Source organism: Maylandia zebra, linkage group LG5, assembly GCF_041146795.1.
Source record: "Maylandia zebra isolate NMK-2024a linkage group LG5, Mzebra_GT3a, whole genome shotgun sequence".
In the NCBI taxonomy this organism is placed as follows: Eukaryota; Metazoa; Chordata; class Actinopteri; order Cichliformes; family Cichlidae; genus Maylandia; species Maylandia zebra.
In genome coordinates, this window is record NC_135171.1 from 18,321,891 (window position 1) to 18,344,604 (window position 22,714).

General features: G+C 45.1%; 40 non-coding genes across 40 annotated transcripts; all 40 read left to right on the forward strand.

The window, feature by feature from the left end:
* The first annotated feature begins 209 nt into the window (after nucleotides 1-209).
* trnak-uuu (transfer RNA lysine (anticodon UUU)) lies at nucleotides 210-282 on the forward strand. Its single transcript has one exon. It is a non-coding gene; the product is annotated as a tRNA-Lys (tRNA).
* A 520-nt stretch (nucleotides 283-802) lies between these two features.
* On the forward strand, nucleotides 803-875 carry trnaf-gaa (transfer RNA phenylalanine (anticodon GAA)). Its single transcript has one exon. It is a non-coding gene; the product is annotated as a tRNA-Phe (tRNA).
* A 427-nt stretch (nucleotides 876-1,302) lies between these two features.
* Nucleotides 1,303-1,375, forward strand: trnak-uuu (transfer RNA lysine (anticodon UUU)). The gene has a single exon. It is a non-coding gene; the product is annotated as a tRNA-Lys (tRNA).
* A 515-nt stretch (nucleotides 1,376-1,890) lies between these two features.
* On the forward strand, nucleotides 1,891-1,963 carry trnaf-gaa (transfer RNA phenylalanine (anticodon GAA)). The gene has a single exon. It is a non-coding gene; the product is annotated as a tRNA-Phe (tRNA).
* A 427-nt stretch (nucleotides 1,964-2,390) lies between these two features.
* Nucleotides 2,391-2,463, forward strand: trnak-uuu (transfer RNA lysine (anticodon UUU)). Its single transcript has one exon. It is a non-coding gene; the product is annotated as a tRNA-Lys (tRNA).
* Nucleotides 2,464-2,978: 515 nt separating this feature from the next.
* trnaf-gaa (transfer RNA phenylalanine (anticodon GAA)) lies at nucleotides 2,979-3,051 on the forward strand. The gene has a single exon. It is a non-coding gene; the product is annotated as a tRNA-Phe (tRNA).
* A 427-nt stretch (nucleotides 3,052-3,478) lies between these two features.
* On the forward strand, nucleotides 3,479-3,551 carry trnak-uuu (transfer RNA lysine (anticodon UUU)). Its single transcript has one exon. It is a non-coding gene; the product is annotated as a tRNA-Lys (tRNA).
* A 515-nt stretch (nucleotides 3,552-4,066) lies between these two features.
* Nucleotides 4,067-4,139, forward strand: trnaf-gaa (transfer RNA phenylalanine (anticodon GAA)). Its single transcript has one exon. It is a non-coding gene; the product is annotated as a tRNA-Phe (tRNA).
* A 1,015-nt stretch (nucleotides 4,140-5,154) lies between these two features.
* On the forward strand, nucleotides 5,155-5,227 carry trnaf-gaa (transfer RNA phenylalanine (anticodon GAA)). Its single transcript has one exon. It is a non-coding gene; the product is annotated as a tRNA-Phe (tRNA).
* A 427-nt stretch (nucleotides 5,228-5,654) lies between these two features.
* trnak-uuu (transfer RNA lysine (anticodon UUU)) lies at nucleotides 5,655-5,727 on the forward strand. Its single transcript has one exon. It is a non-coding gene; the product is annotated as a tRNA-Lys (tRNA).
* A 515-nt stretch (nucleotides 5,728-6,242) lies between these two features.
* On the forward strand, nucleotides 6,243-6,315 carry trnaf-gaa (transfer RNA phenylalanine (anticodon GAA)). The gene has a single exon. It is a non-coding gene; the product is annotated as a tRNA-Phe (tRNA).
* A 427-nt stretch (nucleotides 6,316-6,742) lies between these two features.
* Nucleotides 6,743-6,815, forward strand: trnak-uuu (transfer RNA lysine (anticodon UUU)). Its single transcript has one exon. It is a non-coding gene; the product is annotated as a tRNA-Lys (tRNA).
* A 515-nt stretch (nucleotides 6,816-7,330) lies between these two features.
* trnaf-gaa (transfer RNA phenylalanine (anticodon GAA)) lies at nucleotides 7,331-7,403 on the forward strand. Its single transcript has one exon. It is a non-coding gene; the product is annotated as a tRNA-Phe (tRNA).
* Nucleotides 7,404-7,830: 427 nt separating this feature from the next.
* trnak-uuu (transfer RNA lysine (anticodon UUU)) lies at nucleotides 7,831-7,903 on the forward strand. Its single transcript has one exon. It is a non-coding gene; the product is annotated as a tRNA-Lys (tRNA).
* A 515-nt stretch (nucleotides 7,904-8,418) lies between these two features.
* Nucleotides 8,419-8,491, forward strand: trnaf-gaa (transfer RNA phenylalanine (anticodon GAA)). The gene has a single exon. It is a non-coding gene; the product is annotated as a tRNA-Phe (tRNA).
* A 427-nt stretch (nucleotides 8,492-8,918) lies between these two features.
* trnak-uuu (transfer RNA lysine (anticodon UUU)) lies at nucleotides 8,919-8,991 on the forward strand. The gene has a single exon. It is a non-coding gene; the product is annotated as a tRNA-Lys (tRNA).
* Nucleotides 8,992-9,506: 515 nt separating this feature from the next.
* trnaf-gaa (transfer RNA phenylalanine (anticodon GAA)) lies at nucleotides 9,507-9,579 on the forward strand. Its single transcript has one exon. It is a non-coding gene; the product is annotated as a tRNA-Phe (tRNA).
* Nucleotides 9,580-10,006: 427 nt separating this feature from the next.
* On the forward strand, nucleotides 10,007-10,079 carry trnak-uuu (transfer RNA lysine (anticodon UUU)). The gene has a single exon. It is a non-coding gene; the product is annotated as a tRNA-Lys (tRNA).
* Nucleotides 10,080-10,594: 515 nt separating this feature from the next.
* Nucleotides 10,595-10,667, forward strand: trnaf-gaa (transfer RNA phenylalanine (anticodon GAA)). The gene has a single exon. It is a non-coding gene; the product is annotated as a tRNA-Phe (tRNA).
* Nucleotides 10,668-11,094: 427 nt separating this feature from the next.
* On the forward strand, nucleotides 11,095-11,167 carry trnak-uuu (transfer RNA lysine (anticodon UUU)). Its single transcript has one exon. It is a non-coding gene; the product is annotated as a tRNA-Lys (tRNA).
* Nucleotides 11,168-11,682: 515 nt separating this feature from the next.
* Nucleotides 11,683-11,755, forward strand: trnaf-gaa (transfer RNA phenylalanine (anticodon GAA)). Its single transcript has one exon. It is a non-coding gene; the product is annotated as a tRNA-Phe (tRNA).
* A 427-nt stretch (nucleotides 11,756-12,182) lies between these two features.
* On the forward strand, nucleotides 12,183-12,255 carry trnak-uuu (transfer RNA lysine (anticodon UUU)). Its single transcript has one exon. It is a non-coding gene; the product is annotated as a tRNA-Lys (tRNA).
* Nucleotides 12,256-12,770: 515 nt separating this feature from the next.
* Nucleotides 12,771-12,843, forward strand: trnaf-gaa (transfer RNA phenylalanine (anticodon GAA)). The gene has a single exon. It is a non-coding gene; the product is annotated as a tRNA-Phe (tRNA).
* A 426-nt stretch (nucleotides 12,844-13,269) lies between these two features.
* On the forward strand, nucleotides 13,270-13,342 carry trnak-uuu (transfer RNA lysine (anticodon UUU)). The gene has a single exon. It is a non-coding gene; the product is annotated as a tRNA-Lys (tRNA).
* Nucleotides 13,343-13,862: 520 nt separating this feature from the next.
* trnaf-gaa (transfer RNA phenylalanine (anticodon GAA)) lies at nucleotides 13,863-13,935 on the forward strand. Its single transcript has one exon. It is a non-coding gene; the product is annotated as a tRNA-Phe (tRNA).
* A 427-nt stretch (nucleotides 13,936-14,362) lies between these two features.
* On the forward strand, nucleotides 14,363-14,435 carry trnak-uuu (transfer RNA lysine (anticodon UUU)). The gene has a single exon. It is a non-coding gene; the product is annotated as a tRNA-Lys (tRNA).
* A 515-nt stretch (nucleotides 14,436-14,950) lies between these two features.
* On the forward strand, nucleotides 14,951-15,023 carry trnaf-gaa (transfer RNA phenylalanine (anticodon GAA)). The gene has a single exon. It is a non-coding gene; the product is annotated as a tRNA-Phe (tRNA).
* A 427-nt stretch (nucleotides 15,024-15,450) lies between these two features.
* trnak-uuu (transfer RNA lysine (anticodon UUU)) lies at nucleotides 15,451-15,523 on the forward strand. Its single transcript has one exon. It is a non-coding gene; the product is annotated as a tRNA-Lys (tRNA).
* A 520-nt stretch (nucleotides 15,524-16,043) lies between these two features.
* Nucleotides 16,044-16,116, forward strand: trnaf-gaa (transfer RNA phenylalanine (anticodon GAA)). The gene has a single exon. It is a non-coding gene; the product is annotated as a tRNA-Phe (tRNA).
* A 427-nt stretch (nucleotides 16,117-16,543) lies between these two features.
* Nucleotides 16,544-16,616, forward strand: trnak-uuu (transfer RNA lysine (anticodon UUU)). Its single transcript has one exon. It is a non-coding gene; the product is annotated as a tRNA-Lys (tRNA).
* Nucleotides 16,617-17,131: 515 nt separating this feature from the next.
* Nucleotides 17,132-17,204, forward strand: trnaf-gaa (transfer RNA phenylalanine (anticodon GAA)). Its single transcript has one exon. It is a non-coding gene; the product is annotated as a tRNA-Phe (tRNA).
* Nucleotides 17,205-17,631: 427 nt separating this feature from the next.
* On the forward strand, nucleotides 17,632-17,704 carry trnak-uuu (transfer RNA lysine (anticodon UUU)). Its single transcript has one exon. It is a non-coding gene; the product is annotated as a tRNA-Lys (tRNA).
* A 515-nt stretch (nucleotides 17,705-18,219) lies between these two features.
* On the forward strand, nucleotides 18,220-18,292 carry trnaf-gaa (transfer RNA phenylalanine (anticodon GAA)). Its single transcript has one exon. It is a non-coding gene; the product is annotated as a tRNA-Phe (tRNA).
* Nucleotides 18,293-18,719: 427 nt separating this feature from the next.
* trnak-uuu (transfer RNA lysine (anticodon UUU)) lies at nucleotides 18,720-18,792 on the forward strand. Its single transcript has one exon. It is a non-coding gene; the product is annotated as a tRNA-Lys (tRNA).
* A 515-nt stretch (nucleotides 18,793-19,307) lies between these two features.
* Nucleotides 19,308-19,380, forward strand: trnaf-gaa (transfer RNA phenylalanine (anticodon GAA)). Its single transcript has one exon. It is a non-coding gene; the product is annotated as a tRNA-Phe (tRNA).
* Nucleotides 19,381-20,395: 1,015 nt separating this feature from the next.
* On the forward strand, nucleotides 20,396-20,468 carry trnaf-gaa (transfer RNA phenylalanine (anticodon GAA)). The gene has a single exon. It is a non-coding gene; the product is annotated as a tRNA-Phe (tRNA).
* Nucleotides 20,469-20,895: 427 nt separating this feature from the next.
* On the forward strand, nucleotides 20,896-20,968 carry trnak-uuu (transfer RNA lysine (anticodon UUU)). Its single transcript has one exon. It is a non-coding gene; the product is annotated as a tRNA-Lys (tRNA).
* Nucleotides 20,969-21,483: 515 nt separating this feature from the next.
* Nucleotides 21,484-21,556, forward strand: trnaf-gaa (transfer RNA phenylalanine (anticodon GAA)). Its single transcript has one exon. It is a non-coding gene; the product is annotated as a tRNA-Phe (tRNA).
* Nucleotides 21,557-21,983: 427 nt separating this feature from the next.
* Nucleotides 21,984-22,056, forward strand: trnak-uuu (transfer RNA lysine (anticodon UUU)). Its single transcript has one exon. It is a non-coding gene; the product is annotated as a tRNA-Lys (tRNA).
* Nucleotides 22,057-22,571: 515 nt separating this feature from the next.
* Nucleotides 22,572-22,644, forward strand: trnaf-gaa (transfer RNA phenylalanine (anticodon GAA)). Its single transcript has one exon. It is a non-coding gene; the product is annotated as a tRNA-Phe (tRNA).
* The last annotated feature ends 70 nt before the right edge of the window (nucleotides 22,645-22,714 follow it).

Here is a 22,714-nt window from a genome sequence, read left to right on the forward strand (position 1 = left end):
GGTTGGGTGATCACACGTCATAATACAGCCTAGCGATGTTTCCCCTAGAATCAAATCCTTCCCTTGGCTCTTGTCTGAAATGACCATTTAATAATATCTAACTGCAAATCCTCACCAGTACCTACAGTAAAATGAGAGGATAAGAGATCACGTTTTTACAGAAAAGAAAGACAATATGTGTCCCAGAGGACAAACACGTGACTCTTGTTACCTGGGTAGCTCAGATGGAAGAGCATCAGACTTTTAATCTGAGGGTCCAGGGTTCAAGTCCCTGTCCAGGTGTCTCCTTTGGATCCTTGCCCTTCCATGGCTTTACCTAACAAGCTCAGTTGTTCTTGATAGTTCTGTGACCTCATTGTCATCTTTAGCAAAGTCCATAGACTGCAGGTGGGATGACGATATGGGATTTGTGGATATCAGGGACAGAGGCCTCTTTCAGATAATCCCACCGTACAAGCTCTGTAAAGAATCTTTTCCTGCCCCTCGGTCCAACTCACCACCAGTTGGTTCTCAGCTCAGCTCCTTTGCGAAACCCGGTGTCTAAGACATGCCAATCTCACCAAATCCGCCCTGGGTTTCTCGACACGTTACACTTTCACTTTTTTTCTGTCTTACTTTAAGAGAGCAACTTTGCTCTTTAAGAGAGCAAAGTTCATCACAGTTCACTGTTAAATCCAAAGCTTAAAAGTTCACTTCACATTGATCCAGTGTCTCAGAATGGCAGCTGTAGTGCAGTTTGGCCAGCTGTAGACCTGACTGGTGATTAGAATGCAATTTTTGAGCACTTTCCATTGCAAAACGTGCCGAAATAGCTCAGCTGGGAGAGCGTTAGACTGAAGATCTAAAGGACCCTAGTTCGATCCTGGGTTTCGGCAAAGCTATTTTGGTCACCATCTAGGGCTTGGTAGGTTTGTTGGTAGGACTTCATTATACGGCCTACAACTACGTGGATCATTGCCATCAAATGAGAAAACAAACACAGATGGTGCATCTTGCAAACGTCCATCAAGTGGAGGTGGAATTTGAAGAAGGTCCTCCTTCAGAAGCTCCCAGGCCTCACCCATTATACCATTGACTTACCTAGGGCTTTGTAGGTTGGGTGATCACACGTCATAATACAGCCTAGCGATGTTTCCCCTAGAATCAAATCCTTCCCTTGGCTCTTGTCTGAAATGACCATTTAATAATATCTAACTGCAAATCCTCACCAGTACCTACAGTAAAATGAGAGGATAAGAGATCACGTTTTTACAGAAAAGAAAGACAATATGTGTCCCAGAGGACAAACACGTGACTCTTGTTGCCTGGGTAGCTCAGATGGAAGAGCATCAGACTTTTAATCTGAGGGTCCAGGGTTCAAGTCCCTGTCCAGGTGTCTCCTTTGGATCCTTACCCTTCCATGGCTTTACCTAACAAGCTCAGTTGTTCTTGATAGTTCTGTGACCTCATTGTCATCTTTAGCAAAGTCCATAGACTGCAGGTGGGATGACGATATGGGATTTGTGGATATCAGGGACAGAGGCCTCTTTCAGATAATCCCACCGTACAAGCTCTGTAAAGAATCTTTTCCTTCCCCTCGGTCCAACTCACCGCCAGTTGGTTCTCAGCTCAGCTCCTTTGCGAAACCCGGTGTCTAAGACATGCCAATCTCACCAAATCCGCCCTGGGTTTCTCGACACGTTACACTTTCACTTTTTTTCTGTCTTACTTTGGGTGGGACAACATTTAAGAGAGCAAAGTTCATCACAGTTCACTGTTAAATCCAAAGCTTAAAAGTTCACTTCACATTGATCCAGTGTCTCAGAATGGCAGCTGTAGTGCAGTTTGGCCAGCTGTAGACCTGACTGGTCATTAGAATGCAATTTTTGAGCACTTTCCATTGCAAAACGTGCCGAAATAGCTCAGCTGGGAGAGCGTTAGACTGAAGATCTAAAGGACCCTAGTTCGATCCTGGGTTTCGGCAAAGCTCTTTTGGTCACCATCTAGGGCTTGGTAGGTTTGTTGGTAGGACTTCATTATACGGCCTACAACTACGTGGATCATTGCCATCAAATGAGAAAACAAACACAGATGGTGCAGCTTGCAAACGTCCATCAAGTGGAGGTGGAATTTGAAGAAGGTCCTCCTTCAGAAGCTCCCAGGCCTCACCCATTATACCATTGACTTACCTAGGGCTTTGTAGGTTGGGTGATCACACGTCATAATACAGCCTAGCGATGTTTCCCCTAGAATCAAATCCTTCCCTTGGCTCTTGTCTGAAATGACCATTTAATAATATCTAACTGCAAATCCTCACCAGTACCTACAGTAAAATGAGAGGATAAGAGATCACGTTTTTACAGAAAAGAAAGACAATATGTGTCCCAGAGGACAAACACGTGACTCTTGTTACCTGGGTAGCTCAGATGGAAGAGCATCAGACTTTTAATCTGAGGGTCCAGGGTTCAAGTCCCTGTCCAGGTGTCTCCTTTGGATCCTTGCCCTTCCATGGCTTTACCTAACAAGCTCAGTTGTTCTTGATAGTTCTGTGACCTCATTGTCATCTTTAGCAAAGTCCATAGACTGCAGGTGGGATGACGATATGGGATTTGTGGATATCAGGGACAGAGGCCTCTTTCAGATAATCCCACCGTACAAGCTCTGTAAAGAATCTTTTCCTGCCCCTCGGTCCAACTCACCGCCAGTTGGTTCTCAGCTCAGCTCCTTTGCGAAACCCGGTGTCTAAGACATGCCAATCTCACCAAATCCGCCCTGGCTTTCTCGACACGTTACACTTTCACTTTTTTTCTGTCTTACTTTGGGTGGGACAACATTTAAGAGAGCAAAGTTCATCACAGTTCACTGTTAAATCCAAAGCTTAAAAGTTCACTTCACATTGATCCAGTGTCTCAGAATGGCAGCTGTAGTGCAGTTTGGCCAGCTGTAGACCTGACTGGTGATTAGAATGCAATTTTTGAGCACTTTCCATTGCAAAACGTGCCGAAATAGCTCAGCTGGGAGAGCGTTAGACTGAAGATCTAAAGGACCCTAGTTCGATCCTGGGTTTCGGCAAAGCTATTTTGGTCACCATCTAGGGCTTGGTAGGTTTGTTGGTAGGACTTCATTATACGGCCTACAACTACGTGGATCATTGCCATCAAATGAGAAAACAAACACAGATGGTGCAGCTTGCAAACGTCCATCAAGTGGAGGTGGAATTTGAAGAAGGTCCTCCTTCAGAAGCTCCCAGGCCTCACCCATTATACCATTGACTTACCTAGGGCTTGGTAGGTTGGGTGATCACACGTCATAATACAGCCTAGCGATGTTTCCCCTAGAATCAAATCCTTCCCTTGGCTCTTGTCTGAAATGACCATTTAATAATATCTAACTGCAAATCCTCACCAGTACCTACAGTAAAATGAGAGGATAAGAGATCACGTTTTTACAGAAAAGAAAGACAATATGTGTCCCAGAGGACAAACACGTGACTCTTGTTACCTGGGTAGCTCAGATGGAAGAGCATCAGACTTTTAATCTGAGGGTCCAGGGTTCAAGTCCCTGTCCAGGTGTCTCCTTTGGATCCTTACCCTTCCATGGCTTTACCTAACAAGCTCAGTTGTTCTTGATAGTTCTGTGACCTCATTGTCATCTTTAGCAAAGTCCATAGACTGCAGGTGGGATGACGATATGGGATTTGTGGATATCAGGGACAGAGGCCTCTTTCAGATAATCCCACCGTACAAGCTCTGTAAAGAATCTTTTCCTGCCCCTCGGTCCAACTCACCGCCAGTTGGTTCTCAGCTCAGCTCCTTTGCGAAACCCGGTGTCTAAGACATGCCAATCTCACCAAATCCGCCCTGGGTTTCTTGACACGTTACACTTTCACTTTTTTTCTGTCTTACTTTGGGTGGGACAACATTTAAGAGAGCAAAGTTCATCACAGTTCACTGTTAAATCCAAAGCTTAAAAGTTCACTTCACATTGATCCAGTGTCTCAGAATGGCAGCTGTAGTGCAGTTTGGCCAGCTGTAGACCTGACTGGTGATTAGAATGCAATTTTTGAGCACTTTCCATTGCAAAACGTGCCGAAATAGCTCAGCTGGGAGAGCGTTAGACTGAAGATCTAAAGGACCCTAGTTCGATCCTGGGTTTCGGCAAAGCACTTTTGGTCACCATCTAGGGCTTGGTAGGTTTGTTGGTAGGACTTCATTATACGGCCTACAACTACGTGGATCATTGCCATCAAATGAGAAAACAAACACAGATGGTGCAGCTTGCAAACGTCCATCAAGTGGAGGTGGAATTTGAAGAAGGTCCTCCTTCAGAAGCTCACAGGCCTCACCCATTATACCATTGACTTACCTAGGGCTTTGTAGGTTGGGTGATCACACGTCATAATACAGCCTAGCGATGTTTCCCCTAGAATCAAATCCTTCCCTTGGCTCTTGTCTGAAATGACCATTTAATAATATCTAACTGCAAATCCTCACCAGTACCTACAGTAAAATGAGAGGATAAGAGATCACGTTTTTACAGAAAAGAAAGACAATATGTGTCCCAGAGGACAAACACGTGACTCTTGTTACCTGAGTAGCTCAGATGGAAGAGCATCAGACTTTTAATCTGAGGGTCCAGGGTTCAAGTCCCTGTCCAGGTGTCTCCTTTGGATCCTTACCCTTCCATGGCTTTACCTAACAAGCTCAGTTGTTCTTGATAGTTCTGTGACCTCATTGTCATCTTTAGCAAAGTCCATAGACTGCAGGTGGGATGACGATATGGGATTTGTGGATATCAGGGACAGAGGCCTCTTTCAGATAATCCCACCGTACAAGCTCTGTAAAGAATCTTTTCCTTCCCCTCGGTCCAACTCACCGCCAGTTGGTTCTCAGCTCAGCTCCTTTGCGAAACCCGGTGTCTAAGACATGCCAATCTCACCAAATCCGCCCTGGGTTTCTCGACACGTTACACTTTCACTTTTTTTCTGTCTTACTTTGGGTGGGACAACATTTAAGAGAGCAAAGTTCATCACAGTTCACTGTTAAATCCAAAGCTTAAAAGTTCACTTCACATTGATCCAGTGTCTCAGAATGGCAGCTGTAGTGCAGTTTGGCCAGCTGTAGACCTGACTGGTCATTAGAATGCAATTTTTGAGCACTTTCCATTGCAAAACGTGCCGAAATAGCTCAGCTGGGAGAGCGTTAGACTGAAGATCTAAAGGACCCTAGTTCGATCCTGGGTTTCGGCAAAGCTCTTTTGGTCACCATCTAGGGCTTGGTAGGTTTGTTGGTAGGACTTCATTATACGGCCTACAACTACGTGGATCATTGCCATCAAATGAGAAAACAAACACAGATGGTGCAGCTTGCAAACGTCCATCAAGTGGAGGTGGAATTTGAAGAAGGTCCTCCTTCAGAAGCTCCCAGGCCTCACCCATTATACCATTGACTTACCTAGGGCTTTGTAGGTTGGGTGATCACACGTCATAATACAGCCTAGCGATGTTTCCCCTAGAATCAAATCCTTCCCTTGGCTCTTGTCTGAAATGACCATTTAATAATATCTAACTGCAAATCCTCACCAGTACCTACAGTAAAATGAGAGGATAAGAGATCACGTTTTTACAGAAAAGAAAGACAATATGTGTCCCAGAGGACAAACACGTGACTCTTGTTACCTGGGTAGCTCAGATGGAAGAGCATCAGACTTTTAATCTGAGGGTCCAGGGTTCAAGTCCCTGTCCAGGTGTCTCCTTTGGATCCTTGCCCTTCCATGGCTTTACCTAACAAGCTCAGTTGTTCTTGATAGTTCTGTGACCTCATTGTCATCTTTAGCAAAGTCCATAGACTGCAGGTGGGATGACGATATGGGATTTGTGGATATCAGGGACAGAGGCCTCTTTCAGATAATCCCACCGTACAAGCTCTGTAAAGAATCTTTTCCTGCCCCTCGGTCCAACTCACCGCCAGTTGGTTCTCAGCTCAGCTCCTTTGCGAAACCCGGTGTCTAAGACATGCCAATCTCACCAAATCCGCCCTGGGTTTCTCGACACGTTACACTTTCACTTTTTTTCTGTCTTACTTTGGGTGGGACAACATTTAAGAGAGCAAAGTTCATCACAGTTCACTGTTAAATCCAAAGCTTAAAAGTTCACTTCACATTGATCCAGTGTCTCAGAATGGCAGCTGTAGTGCAGTTTGGCCAGCTGTAGACCTGACTGGTGATTAGAATGCAATTTTTGAGCACTTTCCATTGCAAAACGTGCCGAAATAGCTCAGCTGGGAGAGCGTTAGACTGAAGATCTAAAGGACCCTAGTTCGATCCTGGGTTTCGGCAAAGCTATTTTGGTCACCATCTAGGGCTTGGTAGGTTTGTTGGTAGGACTTCATTATACGGCCTACAACTACGTGGATCATTGCCATCAAATGAGAAAACAAACACAGATGGTGCAGCTTGCAAACGTCCATCAAGTGGAGGTGGAATTTGAAGAAGGTCCTCCTTCAGAAGCTCCCAGGCCTCACCCATTATACCATTGACTTACCTAGGGCTTGGTAGGTTGGGTGATCACACGTCATAATACAGCCTAGCGATGTTTCCCCTAGAATCAAATCCTTCCCTTGGCTCTTGTCTGAAATGACCATTTAATAATATCTAACTGCAAATCCTCACCAGTACCTACAGTAAAATGAGAGGATAAGAGATCACGTTTTTACAGAAAAGAAAGACAATATGTGTCCCAGAGGACAAACACGTGACTCTTGTTACCTGGGTAGCTCAGATGGAAGAGCATCAGACTTTTAATCTGAGGGTCCAGGGTTCAAGTCCCTGTCCAGGTGTCTCCTTTGGATCCTTACCCTTCCATGGCTTTACCTAACAAGCTCAGTTGTTCTTGATAGTTCTGTGACCTCATTGTCATCTTTAGCAAAGTCCATAGACTGCAGGTGGGATGACGATATGGGATTTGTGGATATCAGGGACAGAGGCCTCTTTCAGATAATCCCACCGTACAAGCTCTGTAAAGAATCTTTTCCTTCCCCTCGGTCCAACTCACCGCCAGTTGGTTCTCAGCTCAGCTCCTTTGCGAAACCCGGTGTCTAAGACATGCCAATCTCACCAAATCCGCCCTGGGTTTCTCGACACGTTACACTTTCACTTTTTTTCTGTCTTACTTTGGGTGGGACAACATTTAAGAGAGCAAAGTTCATCACAGTTCACTGTTAAATCCAAAGCTTAAAAGTTCACTTCACATTGATCCAGTGTCTCAGAATGGCAGCTGTAGTGCAGTTTGGCCAGCTGTAGACCTGACTGGTCATTAGAATGCAATTTTTGAGCACTTTCCATTGCAAAACGTGCCGAAATAGCTCAGCTGGGAGAGCGTTAGACTGAAGATCTAAAGGACCCTAGTTCGATCCTGGGTTTCGGCAAAGCTCTTTTGGTCACCATCTAGGGCTTGGTAGGTTTGTTGGTAGGACTTCATTATACGGCCTACAACTACGTGGATCATTGCCATCAAATGAGAAAACAAACACAGATGGTGCAGCTTGCAAACGTCCATCAAGTGGAGGTGGAATTTGAAGAAGGTCCTCCTTCAGAAGCTCCCAGGCCTCACCCATTATACCATTGACTTACCTAGGGCTTTGTAGGTTGGGTGATCACACGTCATAATACAGCCTAGCGATGTTTCCCCTAGAATCAAATCCTTCCCTTGGCTCTTGTCTGAAATGACCATTTAATAATATCTAACTGCAAATCCTCACCAGTACCTACAGTAAAATGAGAGGATAAGAGATCACGTTTTTACAGAAAAGAAAGACAATATGTGTCCCAGAGGACAAACACGTGACTCTTGTTACCTGGGTAGCTCAGATGGAAGAGCATCAGACTTTTAATCTGAGGGTCCAGGGTTCAAGTCCCTGTCCAGGTGTCTCCTTTGGATCCTTGCCCTTCCATGGCTTTACCTAACAAGCTCAGTTGTTCTTGATAGTTCTGTGACCTCATTGTCATCTTTAGCAAAGTCCATAGACTGCAGGTGGGATGACGATATGGGATTTGTGGATATCAGGGACAGAGGCCTCTTTCAGATAATCCCACCGTACAAGCTCTGTAAAGAATCTTTTCCTGCCCCTCGGTCCAACTCACCGCCAGTTGGTTCTCAGCTCAGCTCCTTTGCGAAACCCGGTGTCTAAGACATGCCAATCTCACCAAATCCGCCCTGGGTTTCTCGACACGTTACACTTTCACTTTTTTTCTGTCTTACTTTGGGTGGGACAACATTTAAGAGAGCAAAGTTCATCACAGTTCACTGTTAAATCCAAAGCTTAAAAGTTCACTTCACATTGATCCAGTGTCTCAGAATGGCAGCTGTAGTGCAGTTTGGCCAGCTGTAGACCTGACTGGTGATTAGAATGCAATTTTTGAGCACTTTCCATTGCAAAACGTGCCGAAATAGCTCAGCTGGGAGAGCGTTAGACTGAAGATCTAAAGGACCCTAGTTCGATCCTGGGTTTCGGCAAAGCTCTTTTGGTCACCATCTAGGGCTTGGTAGGTTTGTTGGTAGGACTTCATTATACGGCCTACAACTACGTGGATCATTGCCATCAAATGAGAAAACAAACACAGATGGTGCAGCTTGCAAACGTCCATCAAGTGGAGGTGGAATTTGAAGAAGGTCCTCCTTCAGAAGCTCCCAGGCCTCACCCATTATACCATTGACTTACCTAGGGCTTTGTAGGTTGGGTGATCACACGTCATAATACAGCCTAGCGATGTTTCCCCTAGAATCAAATCCTTCCCTTGGCTCTTGTCTGAAATGACCATTTAATAATATCTAACTGCAAATCCTCACCAGTACCTACAGTAAAATGAGAGGATAAGAGATCACGTTTTTACAGAAAAGAAAGACAATATGTGTCCCAGAGGACAAACACGTGACTCTTGTTACCTGGGTAGCTCAGATGGAAGAGCATCAGACTTTTAATCTGAGGGTCCAGGGTTCAAGTCCCTGTCCAGGTGTCTCCTTTGGATCCTTGCCCTTCCATGGCTTTACCTAACAAGCTCAGTTGTTCTTGATAGTTCTGTGACCTCATTGTCATCTTTAGCAAAGTCCATAGACTGCAGGTGGGATGACGATATGGGATTTGTGGATATCAGGGACAGAGGCCTCTTTCAGATAATCCCACCGTACAAGCTCTGTAAAGAATCTTTTCCTGCCCCTCGGTCCAACTCACCGCCAGTTGGTTCTCAGCTCAGCTCCTTTGCGAAACCCGGTGTCTAAGACATGCCAATCTCACCAAATCCGCCCTGGCTTTCTCGACACGTTACACTTTCACTTTTTTTCTGTCTTACTTTGGGTGGGACAACATTTAAGAGAGCAAAGTTAATCACAGTTCACTGTTAAATCCAAAGCTTAAAAGTTCACTTCACATTGATCCAGTGTCTCAGAATGGCAGCTGTAGTGCAGTTTGGCCAGCTGTAGACCTGACTGGTGATTAGAATGCAATTTTTGAGCACTTTCCATTGCAAAACGTGCCGAAATAGCTCAGCTGGGAGAGCGTTAGACTGAAGATCTAAAGGACCCTAGTTCGATCCTGGGTTTCGGCAAAGCTCTTTTGGTCACCATCTAGGGCTTGGTAGGTTTGTTGGTAGGACTTCATTATACGGCCTACAACTACGTGGATCATTGCCATCAAATGAGAAAACAAACACAGATGGTGCAGCTTGCAAACGTCCATCAAGTGGAGGTGGAATTTGAAGAAGGTCCTCCTTCAGAAGCTCCCAGGCCTCACCCATTATACCATTGACTTACCTAGGGCTTTGTAGGTTGGGTGATCACACGTCATAATACAGCCTAGCGATGTTTCCCCTAGAATCAAATCCTTCCCTTGGCTCTTGTCTGAAATGACCATTTAATAATATCTAACTGCAAATCCTCACCAGTACCTACAGTAAAATGAGAGGATAAGAGATCACGTTTTTACAGAAAAGAAAGACAATATGTGTCCCAGAGGACAAACACGTGACTCTTGTTGCCTGGGTAGCTCAGATGGAAGAGCATCAGACTTTTAATCTGAGGGTCCAGGGTTCAAGTCCCTGTCCAGGTGTCTCCTTTGGATCCTTGCCCTTCCATGGCTTTACCTAACAAGCTCAGTTGTTCTTGATAGTTCTGTGACCTCATTGTCATCTTTAGCAAAGTCCATAGACTGCAGGTGGGATGACGATATGGGATTTGTGGATATCAGGGACAGAGGCCTCTTTCAGATAATCCCACCGTACAAGCTCTGTAAAGAATCTTTTCCTGCCCCTCGGTCCAACTCACCACCAGTTGGTTCTCAGCTCAGCTCCTTTGCGAAACCCGGTGTCTAAGACATGCCAATCTCACCAAATCCGCCCTGGGTTTCTCGACACGTTACACTTTCACTTTTTTTCTGTCTTACTTTGGGTGGGACAACATTTAAGAGAGCAAAGTTCATCACAGTTCACTGTTAAATCCAAAGCTTAAAAGTTCACTTCACATTGATCCAGTGTCTCAGAATGGCAGCTGTAGTGCAGTTTGGCCAGCTGTAGACCTGACTGGTGATTAGAATGCAATTTTTGAGCACTTTCCATTGCAAAACGTGCCGAAATAGCTCAGCTGGGAGAGCGTTAGACTGAAGATCTAAAGGACCCTAGTTCGATCCTGGGTTTCGGCAAAGCTACTTTGGTCACCATCTAGGGCTTGGTAGGTTTGTTGGTAGGACTTCATTATACGGCCTACAACTACGTGGATCATTGCCATCAAATGAGAAAACAAACACAGATGGTGCAGCTTGCAAACATCCATCAAGTGGAGGTGGAATTTGAAGAAGGTCCTCCTTCAGAAGCTCCCAGGCCTCACCCATTATACCATTGACTTACCTAGGGCTTTGTAGGTTGGGTGATCACACGTCATAATACAGCCTAGCGATGTTTCCCCTAGAATCAAATCCTTCCCTTGGCTCTTGTCTGAAATGACCATTTAATAATATCTAACTGCAAATCCTCACCAGTACCTACAGTAAAATGAGAGGATAAGAGATCACGTTTTTACAGAAAAGAAAGACAATATGTGTCCCAGAGGACAAACACGTGACTCTTGTTACCTGGGTAGCTCAGATGGAAGAGCATCAGACTTTTAATCTGAGGGTCCAGGGTTCAAGTCCCTGTCCAGGTGTCTCCTTTGGATCCTTGCCCTTCCATGGCTTTACCTAACAAGCTCAGTTGTTCTTGATAGTTCTGTGACCTCATTGTCATCTTTAGCAAAGTCCATAGACTGCAGGTGGGATGACGATATGGGATTTGTGGATATCAGGGACAGAGGCCTCTTTCAGATAATCCCACCGTACAAGCTCTGTAAAGAATCTTTTCCTGCCCCTCGGTCCAACTCACCGCCAGTTGGTTCTCAGCTCAGCTCCTTTGCGAAACCCGGTGTCTAAGACATGCCAATCTCACCAAATCCGCCCTGGGTTTCTCGACACGTTACACTTTCACTTTTTTTCTGTCTTACTTTGGGTGGGACAACATTTAAGAGAGCAAAGTTCATCACAGTTCACTGTTAAATCCAAAGCTTAAAAGTTCACTTCACATTGATCCAGTGTCTCAGAATGGCAGCTGTAGTGCAGTTTGGCCAGCTGTAGACCTGACTGGTGATTAGAATGCAATTTTTGAGCACTTTCCATTGCAAAACGTGCCGAAATAGCTCAGCTGGGAGAGCGTTAGACTGAAGATCTAAAGGACCCTAGTTCGATCCTGGGTTTCGGCAAAGCTCTTTTGGTCACCATCTAGGGCTTGGTAGGTTTGTTGGTAGGACTTCATTATACGGCCTACAACTACGTGGATCATTGCCATCAAATGAGAAAACAAACATAGATGGTGCATCTTGCAAACGTCCATCAAGTGGAGGTGGAATTTGAAGAAGGTCCTCCTTCAGAAGCTCCCAGGCCTCACCCATTATACCATTGACTTACCTAGGGCTTTGTAGGTTAGGTGATCACACGTCATAATACAGCCTAGCGATGTTTCCCCTAGAATCAAATCCTTCCCTTGGCTCTTGTCTGAAATGACCATTTAATAATATCTAACTGCAAATCCTCACCAGTACCTACAGTAAAATGAGAGGATAAGAGATCACGTTTTTACAGAAAAGAAAGACAATATGTGTCCCAGAGGACAAACACGTGACTCTTGTTACCTGGGTAGCTCAGATGGAAGAGCATCAGACTTTTAATCTGAGGGTCCAGGGTTCAAGTCCCTGTCCAGGTGTCTCCTTTGGATCCTTACCCTTCCATGGCTTTACCTAACAAGCTCAGTTGTTCTTGATAGTTCTGTGACCTCATTGTCATCTTTAGCAAAGTCCATAGACTGCAGGTGGGATGACGATATGGGATTTGTGGATATCAGGGACAGAGGCCTCTTTCAGATAATCCCACCGTACAAGCTCTGTAAAGAATCTTTTCCTGCCCCTCGGTCCAACTCACCGCCAGTTGGTTCTCAGCTCAGCTCCTTTGCGAAACCCGGTGTCTAAGACATGCCAATCTCACCAAATCCACCCTGGGTTTCTCGACACGTTACACTTTCACTTTTTTTCTGTCTTACTTTGGGTGGGACAACATTTAAGAGAGCAAAGTTCATCACAGTTCACTGTTAAATCCAAAGCTTAAAAGTTCACTTCACATTGATCCAGTGTCTCAGAATGGCAGCTGTAGTGCAGTTTGGCCAGCTGTAGACCTGACTGGTGATTAGAATGCAATTTTTGAGCACTTTCCATTGCAAAACGTGCCGAAATAGCTCAGCTGGGAGAGCGTTAGACTGAAGATCTAAAGGACCCTAGTTCGATCCTGGGTTTCGGCAAAGCTATTTTGGTCACCATCTAGGGCTTGGTAGGTTTGTTGGTAGGACTTCATTATACGGCCTACAACTACGTGGATCATTGCCATCAAATGAGAAAACAAACACAGATGGTGCAGCTTGCAAACGTCCATCAAGTGGAGGTGGAATTTGAAGAAGGTCCTCCTTCAGAAGCTCCCAGGCCTCACCCATTATACCATTGACTTACCTAGGGCTTTGTAGGTTGGGTGATCACACGTCATAATACAGCCTAGCGATGTTTCCCCTAGAATCAAATCCTTCCCTTGGCTCTTGTCTGAAATGACCATTTAATAATATCTAACTGCAAATCCTCACCAGTACCTACAGTAAAATGAGAGATAAGAGATCACGTTTTTACAGAAAAGAAAGACAATATGTGTCCCAGAGGACAAACACATGACTCTTGTTACCTGGGTAGCTCAGATGGAAGAGCATCAGACTTTTAATCTGAGGGTCCAGGGTTCAAGTCCCTGTCCAGGTGTCTCCTTTGGATCCTTGCCCTTCCATGGCTTTACCTAACAAGCTCAGTTGTTCTTGATAGTTCTGTGACCTCATTGTCATCTTTAGCAAAGTCCATAGACTGCAGGTGGGATGACGATATGGGATTTGTGGATATCAGGGACAGAGGCCTCTTTCAGATAATCCCACCGTACAAGCTCTGTAAAGAATCTTTTCCTGCCCCTCGGTCCAACTCACCACCAGTTGGTTCTCAGCTCAGCTCCTTTGCGAAACCCGGTGTCTAAGACATGCCAATCTCACCAAATCCGCCCTGGGTTTCTCGACACGTTACACTTTCACTTTTTTTCTGTCTTACTTTAAGAGAGCAACTTTGCTCTTTAAGAGAGCAAAGTTCATCACAGTTCACTGTTAAATCCAAAGCTTAAAAGTTCACTTCACATTGATCCAGTGTCTCAGAATGGCAGCTGTAGTGCAGTTTGGCCAGCTGTAGACCTGACTGGTGATTAGAATGCAATTTTTGAGCACTTTCCATTGCAAAACGTGCCGAAATAGCTCAGCTGGGAGAGCGTTAGACTGAAGATCTAAAGGACCCTAGTTCGATCCTGGGTTTCGGCAAAGCTCTTTTGGTCACCATCTAGGGCTTGGTAGGTTTGTTGGTAGGACTTCATTATACGGCCTACAACTACGTGGATCATTGCCATCAAATGAGAAAACAAACACAGATGGTGCAGCTTGCAAACGTCCATCAAGTGGAGGTGGAATTTGAAGAAGGTCCTCCTTCAGAAGCTCCCAGGCCTCACCCATTATACCATTGACTTACCTAGGGCTTTGTAGGTTGGGTGATCACACGTCATAATACAGCCTAGCGATGTTTCCCCTAGAATCAAATCCTTCCCTTGGCTCTTGTCTGAAATGACCATTTAATAATATCTAACTGCAAATCCTCACCAGTACCTACAGTAAAATGAGAGGATAAGAGATCACGTTTTTACAGAAAAGAAAGACAATATGTGTCCCAGAGGACAAACACGTGACTCTTGTTACCTGGGTAGCTCAGATGGAAGAGCATCAGACTTTTAATCTGAGGGTCCAGGGTTCAAGTCCCTGTCCAGGTGTCTCCTTTGGATCCTTGCCCTTCCATGGCTTTACCTAACAAGCTCAGTTGTTCTTGATAGTTCTGTGACCTCATTGTCATCTTTAGCAAAGTCCATAGACTGCAGGTGGGATGACGATATGGGATTTGTGGATATCAGGGACAGAGGCCTCTTTCAGATAATCCCACCGTACAAGCTCTGTAAAGAATCTTTTCCTGCCCCTCGGTCCAACTCACCGCCAGTTGGTTCTCAGCTCAGCTCCTTTGCGAAACCCGGTGTCTAAGACATGCCAATCTCACCAAATCCGCCCTGGGTTTCTCGACACGTTACACTTTCACTTTTTTTCTGTCTTACTTTGGGTGGGACAACATTTAAGAGAGCAAAGTTCATCACAGTTCACTGTTAAATCCAAAGCTTAAAAGTTCACTTCACATTGATCCAGTGTCTCAGAATGGCAGCTGTAGTGCAGTTTGGCCAGCTGTAGACCTGACTGGTGATTAGAATGCAATTTTTGAGCACTTTCCATTGCAAAACGTGCCGAAATAGCTCAGCTGGGAGAGCGTTAGACTGAAGATCTAAAGGACCCTAGTTCGATCCTGGGTTTCGGCAAAGCTCTTTTGGTCACCATCTAGGGCTCGGTAGGTTTGTTGGTAGGACTTCATTATACGGCCTACAACTACGTGGATCATTGCCATCAAATGAGAAAACAAACACAGATGGTGCAGCTTGCAAACGTCCATCAAGTGGAGGTGGAATTTGAAGAAGGTCCTCCTTCAGAAGCTCCCAGGCCTCACCCATTATACCATTGACTTACCTAGGGCTTTGTAGGTTGGGTGATCACACGTCATAATACAGCCTAGCGATGTTTCCCCTAGAATCAAATCCTTCCCTTGGCTCTTGTCTGAAATGACCATTTAATAATATCTAACTGCAAATCCTCACCAGTACCTACAGTAAAATGAGAGGATAAGAGATCACGTTTTTACAGAAAAGAAAGACAATATGTGTCCCAGAGGACAAACACGTGACTCTTGTTACCTGGGTAGCTCAGATGGAAGAGCATCAGACTTTTAATCTGAGGGTCCAGGGTTCAAGTCCCTGTCCAGGTGTCTCCTTTGGATCCTTGCCCTTCCATGGCTTTACCTAACAAGCTCAGTTGTTCTTGATAGTTCTGTGACCTCATTGTCATCTTTAGCAAAGTCCATAGACTGCAGGTGGGATGACGATATGGGATTTGTGGATATCAGGGACAGAGGCCTCTTTCAGATAATCCCACCGTACAAGCTCTGTAAAGAATCTTTTCCTGCCCCTCGGTCCAACTCACCGCCAGTTGGTTCTCAGCTCAGCTCCTTTGCGAAACCCGGTGTCTAAGACATGCCAATCTCACCAAATCCGCCCTGGGTTTCTCGACACGTTACACTTTCACTTTTTTTCTGTCTTACTTTAAGAGAGCAACTTTGCTCTTTAAGAGAGCAAAGTTCATCACAGTTCACTGTTAAATCTAAAGCTTAAAAGTTCACTTCACATTGATCCAGTGTCTCAGAATGGCAGCTGTAGTGCAGTTTGGCCAGCTGTAGACCTGACTGGTGATTAGAATGCAATTTTTGAGCACTTTCCATTGCAAAACGTGTCGAAATAGCTCAGCTGGGAGAGCGTTAGACTGAAGATCTAAAGGACCCTAGTTCGATCCTGGGTTTCGGCAAAGCTTTTTTGGTCACCATCTAGGGCTTGGTAGGTTTGTTGGTAGGACTTCATTATACGGCCTACAACTACGTGGATCATTGCCATCAAATGAGAAAACAAACACAGATGGTGCAGCTTGCAAACGTCCATCAAGTGGAGGTGGAATTTGAAGAAGGTCCTCCTTCAGAAGCTCCCAGGCCTCACCCATTATACCATTGACTTACCTAGGGCTTTGTAGGTTGGGTGATCACACGTCATAATACAGCCTAGCGATGTTTCCCCTAGAATCAAATCCTTCCCTTGGCTCTTGTCTGAAATGACCATTTAATAATATCTAACTGCAAATCCTCACCAGTACCTACAGTAAAATGAGAGGATAAGAGATCACGTTTTTACAGAAAAGAAAGACAATATGTGTCCCAGAGGACAAACACGTGACTCTTGTTACCTGGGTAGCTCAGATGGAAGAGCATCAGACTTTTAATCTGAGGGTCCAGGGTTCAAGTCCCTGTCCAGGTGTCTCCTTTGGATCCTTGCCCTTCCATGGCTTTACCTAACAAGCTCAGTTGTTCTTGATAGTTCTGTGACCTCATTGTCATCTTTAGCAAAGTCCATAGACTGCAGGTGGGATGACGATATGGGATTTGTGGATATCAGGGACAGAGGCCTCTTTCAGATAATCCCACCGTACAAGCTCTGTAAAGAATCTTTTCCTGCCCCTCGGTCCTACTCACCGCCAGTTGGTTCTCAGCTCAGCTCCTTTGCGAAACCCGGTGTCTAAGACATGCCAATCTCACCAAATCCGCCCTGGGTTTCTCGACACGTTACACTTTCACTTTTTTTCTGTCTTACTTTGGGTGGGACAACATTTAAGAGAGCAAAGTTCATCACAGTTCACTGTTAAATCCAAAGCTTAAAAGTTCACTTCACATTGATCCAGTGTCTCAGAATGGCAGCTGTAGTGCAGTTTGGCCAGCTGTAGACCTGACTGGTGATTAGAATGCAATTTTTGAGCACTTTCCATTGCAAAACGTGCCGAAATAGCTCAGCTGGGAGAGCGTTAGACTGAAGATCTAAAGGACCCTAGTTCGATCCTGGGTTTCGGCAAAGCTATTTTGGTCACCATCTAGGGCTTGGTAGGTTTGTTGGTAGGACTTCATTATACGGCCTACAACTACGTGGATCATTGCCATCAAATGAGAAAACAAACACAGATGGTGCAGCTTGCAAACGTCCATCAAGTGGAGGTGGAATTTGAAGAAGGTCCTCCTTCAGAAGCTCCCAGGCCTCACCCATTATACCATTGACTTACCTAGGGCTTTGTAGGTTGGGTGATCACACGTCATAATACAGCCTAGCGATGTTTCCCCTAGAATCAAATCCTTCCCTTGGCTCTTGTCTGAAATGACCATTTAATAATATCTAACTGCAAATCCTCACCAGTACCTACAGTAAAATGAGAGGATAAGAGATCACGTTTTTACAGAAAAGAAAGACAATATGTGTCCCAGAGGACAAACACGTGACTCTTGTTACCTGGGTAGCTCAGATGGAAGAGCATCAGACTTTTAATCTGAGGGTCCAGGGTTCAAGTCCCTGTCCAGGTGTCTCCTTTGGATCCTTGCCCTTCCATGGCTTTACCTAACAAGCTCAGTTGTTCTTGATAGTTCTGTGACCTCATTGTCATCTTTAGCAAAGTCCATAGACTGCAGGTGGGATGACGATATGGGATTTGTGGATATCAGGGACAGAGGCCTCTTTCAGATAATCCCACCGTACAAGCTCTGTAAAGAATCTTTTCCTGCCCCTCGGTCCAACTCACCGCCAGTTGGTTCTCAGCTCAGCTCCTTTGCGAAACCCGGTGTCTAAGACATGCCAATCTCACCAAATCCGCCCTGGGTTTCTCGACACGTTACACTTTCACTTTTTTTCTGTCTTACTTTGGGTGGGACAACATTTAAGAGAGCAAAGTTCATCACAGTTCACTGTTAAATCCAAAGCTTAAAAGTTCACTTCACATTGATCCAGTGTCTCAGAATGGCAGCTGTAGTGCAGTTTGGCCAGCTGTAGACCTGACTGGTGATTAGAATGCAATTTTTGAGCACTTTCCATTGCAAAACGTGCCGAAATAGCTCAGCTGGGAGAGCGTTAGACTGAAGATCTAAAGGACCCTAGTTCGATCCTGGGTTTCGGCAAAGCTCTTTTGGTCACCATCTAGGGCTCGGTAGGTTTGTTGGTAGGACTTCATTATACGGCCTACAACTACGTGGATCATTGCCATCAAATGAGAAAACAAACACAGATGGTGCAGCTTGCAAACGTCCATCAAGTGGAGGTGGAATTTGAAGAAGGTCCTCCTTCAGAAGCTCCCAGGCCTCACCCATTATACCATTGACTTACCTAGGGCTTTGTAGGTTGGGTGATCACACGTTATAATACAGCCTAGCGATGTTTCCCCTAGAATCAAATCCTTCCCTTGGCTCTTGTCTGAAATGACCATTTAATAATATCTAACTGCAAATCCTCACCAGTACCTACAGTAAAATGAGAGGATAAGAGATCACGTTTTTACAGAAAAGAAAGACAATATGTGTCCCAGAGGACAAACACGTGACTCTTGTTACCTGGGTAGCTCAGATGGAAGAGCATCAGACTTTTAATCTGAGGGTCCAGGGTTCAAGTCCCTGTCCAGGTGTCTCCTTTGGATCCTTGCCCTTCCATGGCTTTACCTAACAAGCTCAGTTGTTCTTGATAGTTCTGTGACCTCATTGTCATCTTTAGCAAAGTCCATAGACTGCAGGTGGGATGACGATATGGGATTTGTGGATATCAGGGACAGAGGCCTCTTTCAGATAATCCCACCGTACAAGCTCTGTAAAGAATCTTTTCCTTCCCCTCGGTCCAACTCACCGCCAGTTGGTTCTCAGCTCAGCTCCTTTGCGAAACCCGGTGTCTAAGACATGCCAATCTCACCAAATCCGCCCTGGGTTTCTCGACACGTTACACTTTCACTTTTTTTCTGTCTTACTTTGGGTGGGACAACATTTAAGAGAGCAAAGTTCATCACAGTTCACTGTTAAATCCAAAGCTTAAAAGTTCACTTCACATTGATCCAGTGTCTCAGAATGGCAGCTGTAGTGCAGTTTGGCCAGCTGTAGACCTGACTGGTGATTAGAATGCAATTTTTGAGCACTTTCCATTGCAAAACGTGCCGAAATAGCTCAGCTGGGAGAGCGTTAGACTGAAGATCTAAAGGACCCTAGTTCGATCCTGGGTTTCGGCAAAGCTATTTTGGTCACCATCTAGGGCTTGGTAGTTTTGTTGGTAGGACTTCATTATACGGCCTACAACTACGTGGATCATTGCCATCAAATGAGAAAACAAACACAGATGGTGCAGCTTGCAAACGTCCATCAAGTGGAGGTGGAATTTGAAGAAGGTCCTCCTTCAGAAGCTCCCAGGCCTCACCCATTATACCATTGACTTACCTAGGGCTTTGTAGGTTGGGTGATCACACGTCATAATACAGCCTAGCGATGTTTCCCCTAGAATCAAATCCTTCCCTTGGCCCTTGTCTGAAATGACCATTTAATAATATCTAACTGCAAATCCTTACCAGTACCTACAGTAAAATGAGAGGATAAGAGATCACGTTTTTACAGAAAAGAAAGACAATATGTGTCCCAGAGGACAAACACTTGACTCTTGTTACCTGGTTAGCTCAGATGGAAGAGCATCAGACTTTTAATCTGAGGGTCCAGGGTTCAAGTCCCTGTCCAGGTGTCTCCTTTGGATCCTTGCCCTTCCATGGCTTTACCTAACAAGCTCAGTTGTTCTTGATAGTTCTGTGACCTCATTGTCATCTTTAGCAAAGTCCATAGACTGCAGGTGGGATGACGATATGGGATTTGTGGATATCAGGGACAGAGGCCTCTTTCAGATAATCCCACCGTACAAGCTCTGTAAAGAATCTTTTCCTTCCCCTCGGTCCAACTCACCGCCAGTTGGTTCTCAGCTCAGCTCCTTTGCGAAACCCGGTGTCTAAGACATGCCAATCTCACCAAATCCGCCCTGGGTTTCTCGACACGTTACACTTTCACTTTTTTTCTGTCTTACTTTGGGTGGGACAACATTTAAGAGAGCAAAGTTCATCACAGTTCACTGTTAAATCCAAAGCTTAAAAGTTCACTTCACATTGATCCAGTGTCTCAGAATGGCAGCTGTAGTGCAGTTTGGCCAGCTGTAGACCTGACTGGTGATTAGAATGCAATTTTTGAGCACTTTCCATTGCAAAACGTGCCGAAATAGCTCAGCTGGGAGAGCGTTAGACTGAAGATCTAAAGGACCCTAGTTCGATCCTGGGTTTCGGCAAAGCTCTTTTGGTCACCATCTAGGGCTTGGTAGGTTTGTTGGTAGGACTTCATTATACGGCCTACAACTACGTGGATCATTGCCATCAAATGAGAAAACAAACACAGATGGTGCAGCTTGCAAACGTCCATCAAGTGGAGGTGGAATTTGAAGAAGGTCCTCCTTCAGAAGCTCCCAGGCCTCACCCATTATACCATTGACTTACCTAGGGCTTTGTAGGTTGGGTGATCACACGTTATAATACAGCCTAGCGATGTTTCCCCTAGAATCAAATCCTTCCCTTGGCTCTTGTCTGAAATGACCATTTAATAATATCTAACTGCAAATCCTCACCAGTACCTACAGTAAAATGAGAGGATAAGAGATCACGTTTTTACAGAAAAGAAAGACAATATGTGTCCCAGAGGACAAACACGTGACTCTTGTTACCTGGGTAGCTCAGATGGAAGAGCATCAGACTTTTAATCTGAGGGTCCAGGGTTCAAGTCCCTGTCCAGGTGTCTCCTTTGGATCCTTGCCCTTCCATGGCTTTACCTAACAAGCTCAGTTGTTCTTGATAGTTCTGTGACCTCATTGTCATCTTTAGCAAAGTCCATAGACTGCAGGTGGGATGACGATATGGGATTTGTGGATATCAGGGACAGAGGCCTCTTTCAGATAATCCCACCGTACAAGCTCTGTAAAGAATCTTTTCCTGCCCCTCGGTCCAACTCACCGCCAGTTGGTTCTCAGCTCAGCTCCTTTGCGAAACCCGGTGTCTAAGACATGCCAATCTCACCAAATCCGCCCTGGGTTTCTCGACACGTTACACTTTCACTTTTTTTCTGTCTTACTTTGGGTGGGACAACATTTAAGAGAGCAAAGTTCATCACAGTTCACTGTTAAATCCAAAGCTTAAAAGTTCACTTCACATTGATCCAGTGTCTCAGAATGGCAGCTGTAGTGCAGTTTGGCCAGCTGTAGACCTGACTGGTGATTAGAATGCAATTTTTGAGCACTTTCCATTGCAAAACGTGCCGAAATAGCTCAGCTGGGAGAGCGTTAGACTGAAGATCTAAAGGACCCTAGTTCGATCCTGGGTTTCGGCAAAGCTATTTTGGTCACCATCTAGGGCTTGGTAGGTTTGTTGGTAGGACTTCATTATACGGCCTACAACTACGTGGATCATTGCCATCAAATGAGAAAACAAACACAGATGGTGCAGCTTGCAAACCTCCATCAAGTGGAGGTGGAATTTGAAGAAGGTCCTCCTTCAGAAGCTCCCAGGCCTCACCCATTATACCATTGACTTACCTAGGGCTTGGTAGGTTGGGTGATCACACGTCATAATACAGCCTAGCGATGTTTCCCCTAGAATCAAATCCTTCCCTTGGCTCTTGTCTGAAATGACCATTTAATAATATCTAACTGCAAATCCTCACCAGTACCTACAGTAAAATGAGAGGATAAGAGATCACGTTTTTACAGAAAAGAAAGACAATATGTGTCCCAGAGGACAAACACGTGACTCTTGTTACCTGGGTAGCTCAGATGGAAGAGCATCAGACTTTTAATCTGAGGGTCCAGGGTTCAAGTCCCTGTCCAGGTGTCTCCTTTGGATCCTTGCCCTTCCATGGCTTTACCTAACAAGCTCAGTTGTTCTTGATAGTTCTGTGACCTCATTGTCATCTTTAGGAAACTCCATAGACTGCAGGTGGGATGACGATATGGGATTTGTGGATATCAGGGACAGAGGCCTCTTTCAGATAATCCCACCGTACAAGCTCTGTAAAGACTCTTTTCCTGCCCCTCGGTCCAACTCACCGCCAGTTGGTTCTCAGCTCAGCTCCTTTGCGAAACCCGGTGTCTAAGACATGCCAATCTCACCAAATCCGCCCTGGGTTTCTCGACACGTTACACTTTCACTTTTTTTCTGTCTTACTTTGGGTGGGACAACATTTAAGAGAGCAAAGTTCATCACAGTTCACTGTTAAATCCAAAGCTTAAAAGTTCACTTCACATTGATCCAGTGTCTCAGAATGGCAGCTGTAGTGCAGTTTGGCCAGCTGTAGACCTGACTGGTGATTAGAATGCAATTTTTGAGCACTTTCCATTGCAAAACGTGCCGAAATAGCTCAGCTGGGAGAGCGTTAGACTGAAGATCTAAAGGACCCTAGTTCGATCCTGGGTTTCGGCAAAGCTCTTTTGGTCACCATCTAGGGCTTGGTAGTTTTGTTGGTAGGACTTCATTATACGGCCTACAACTA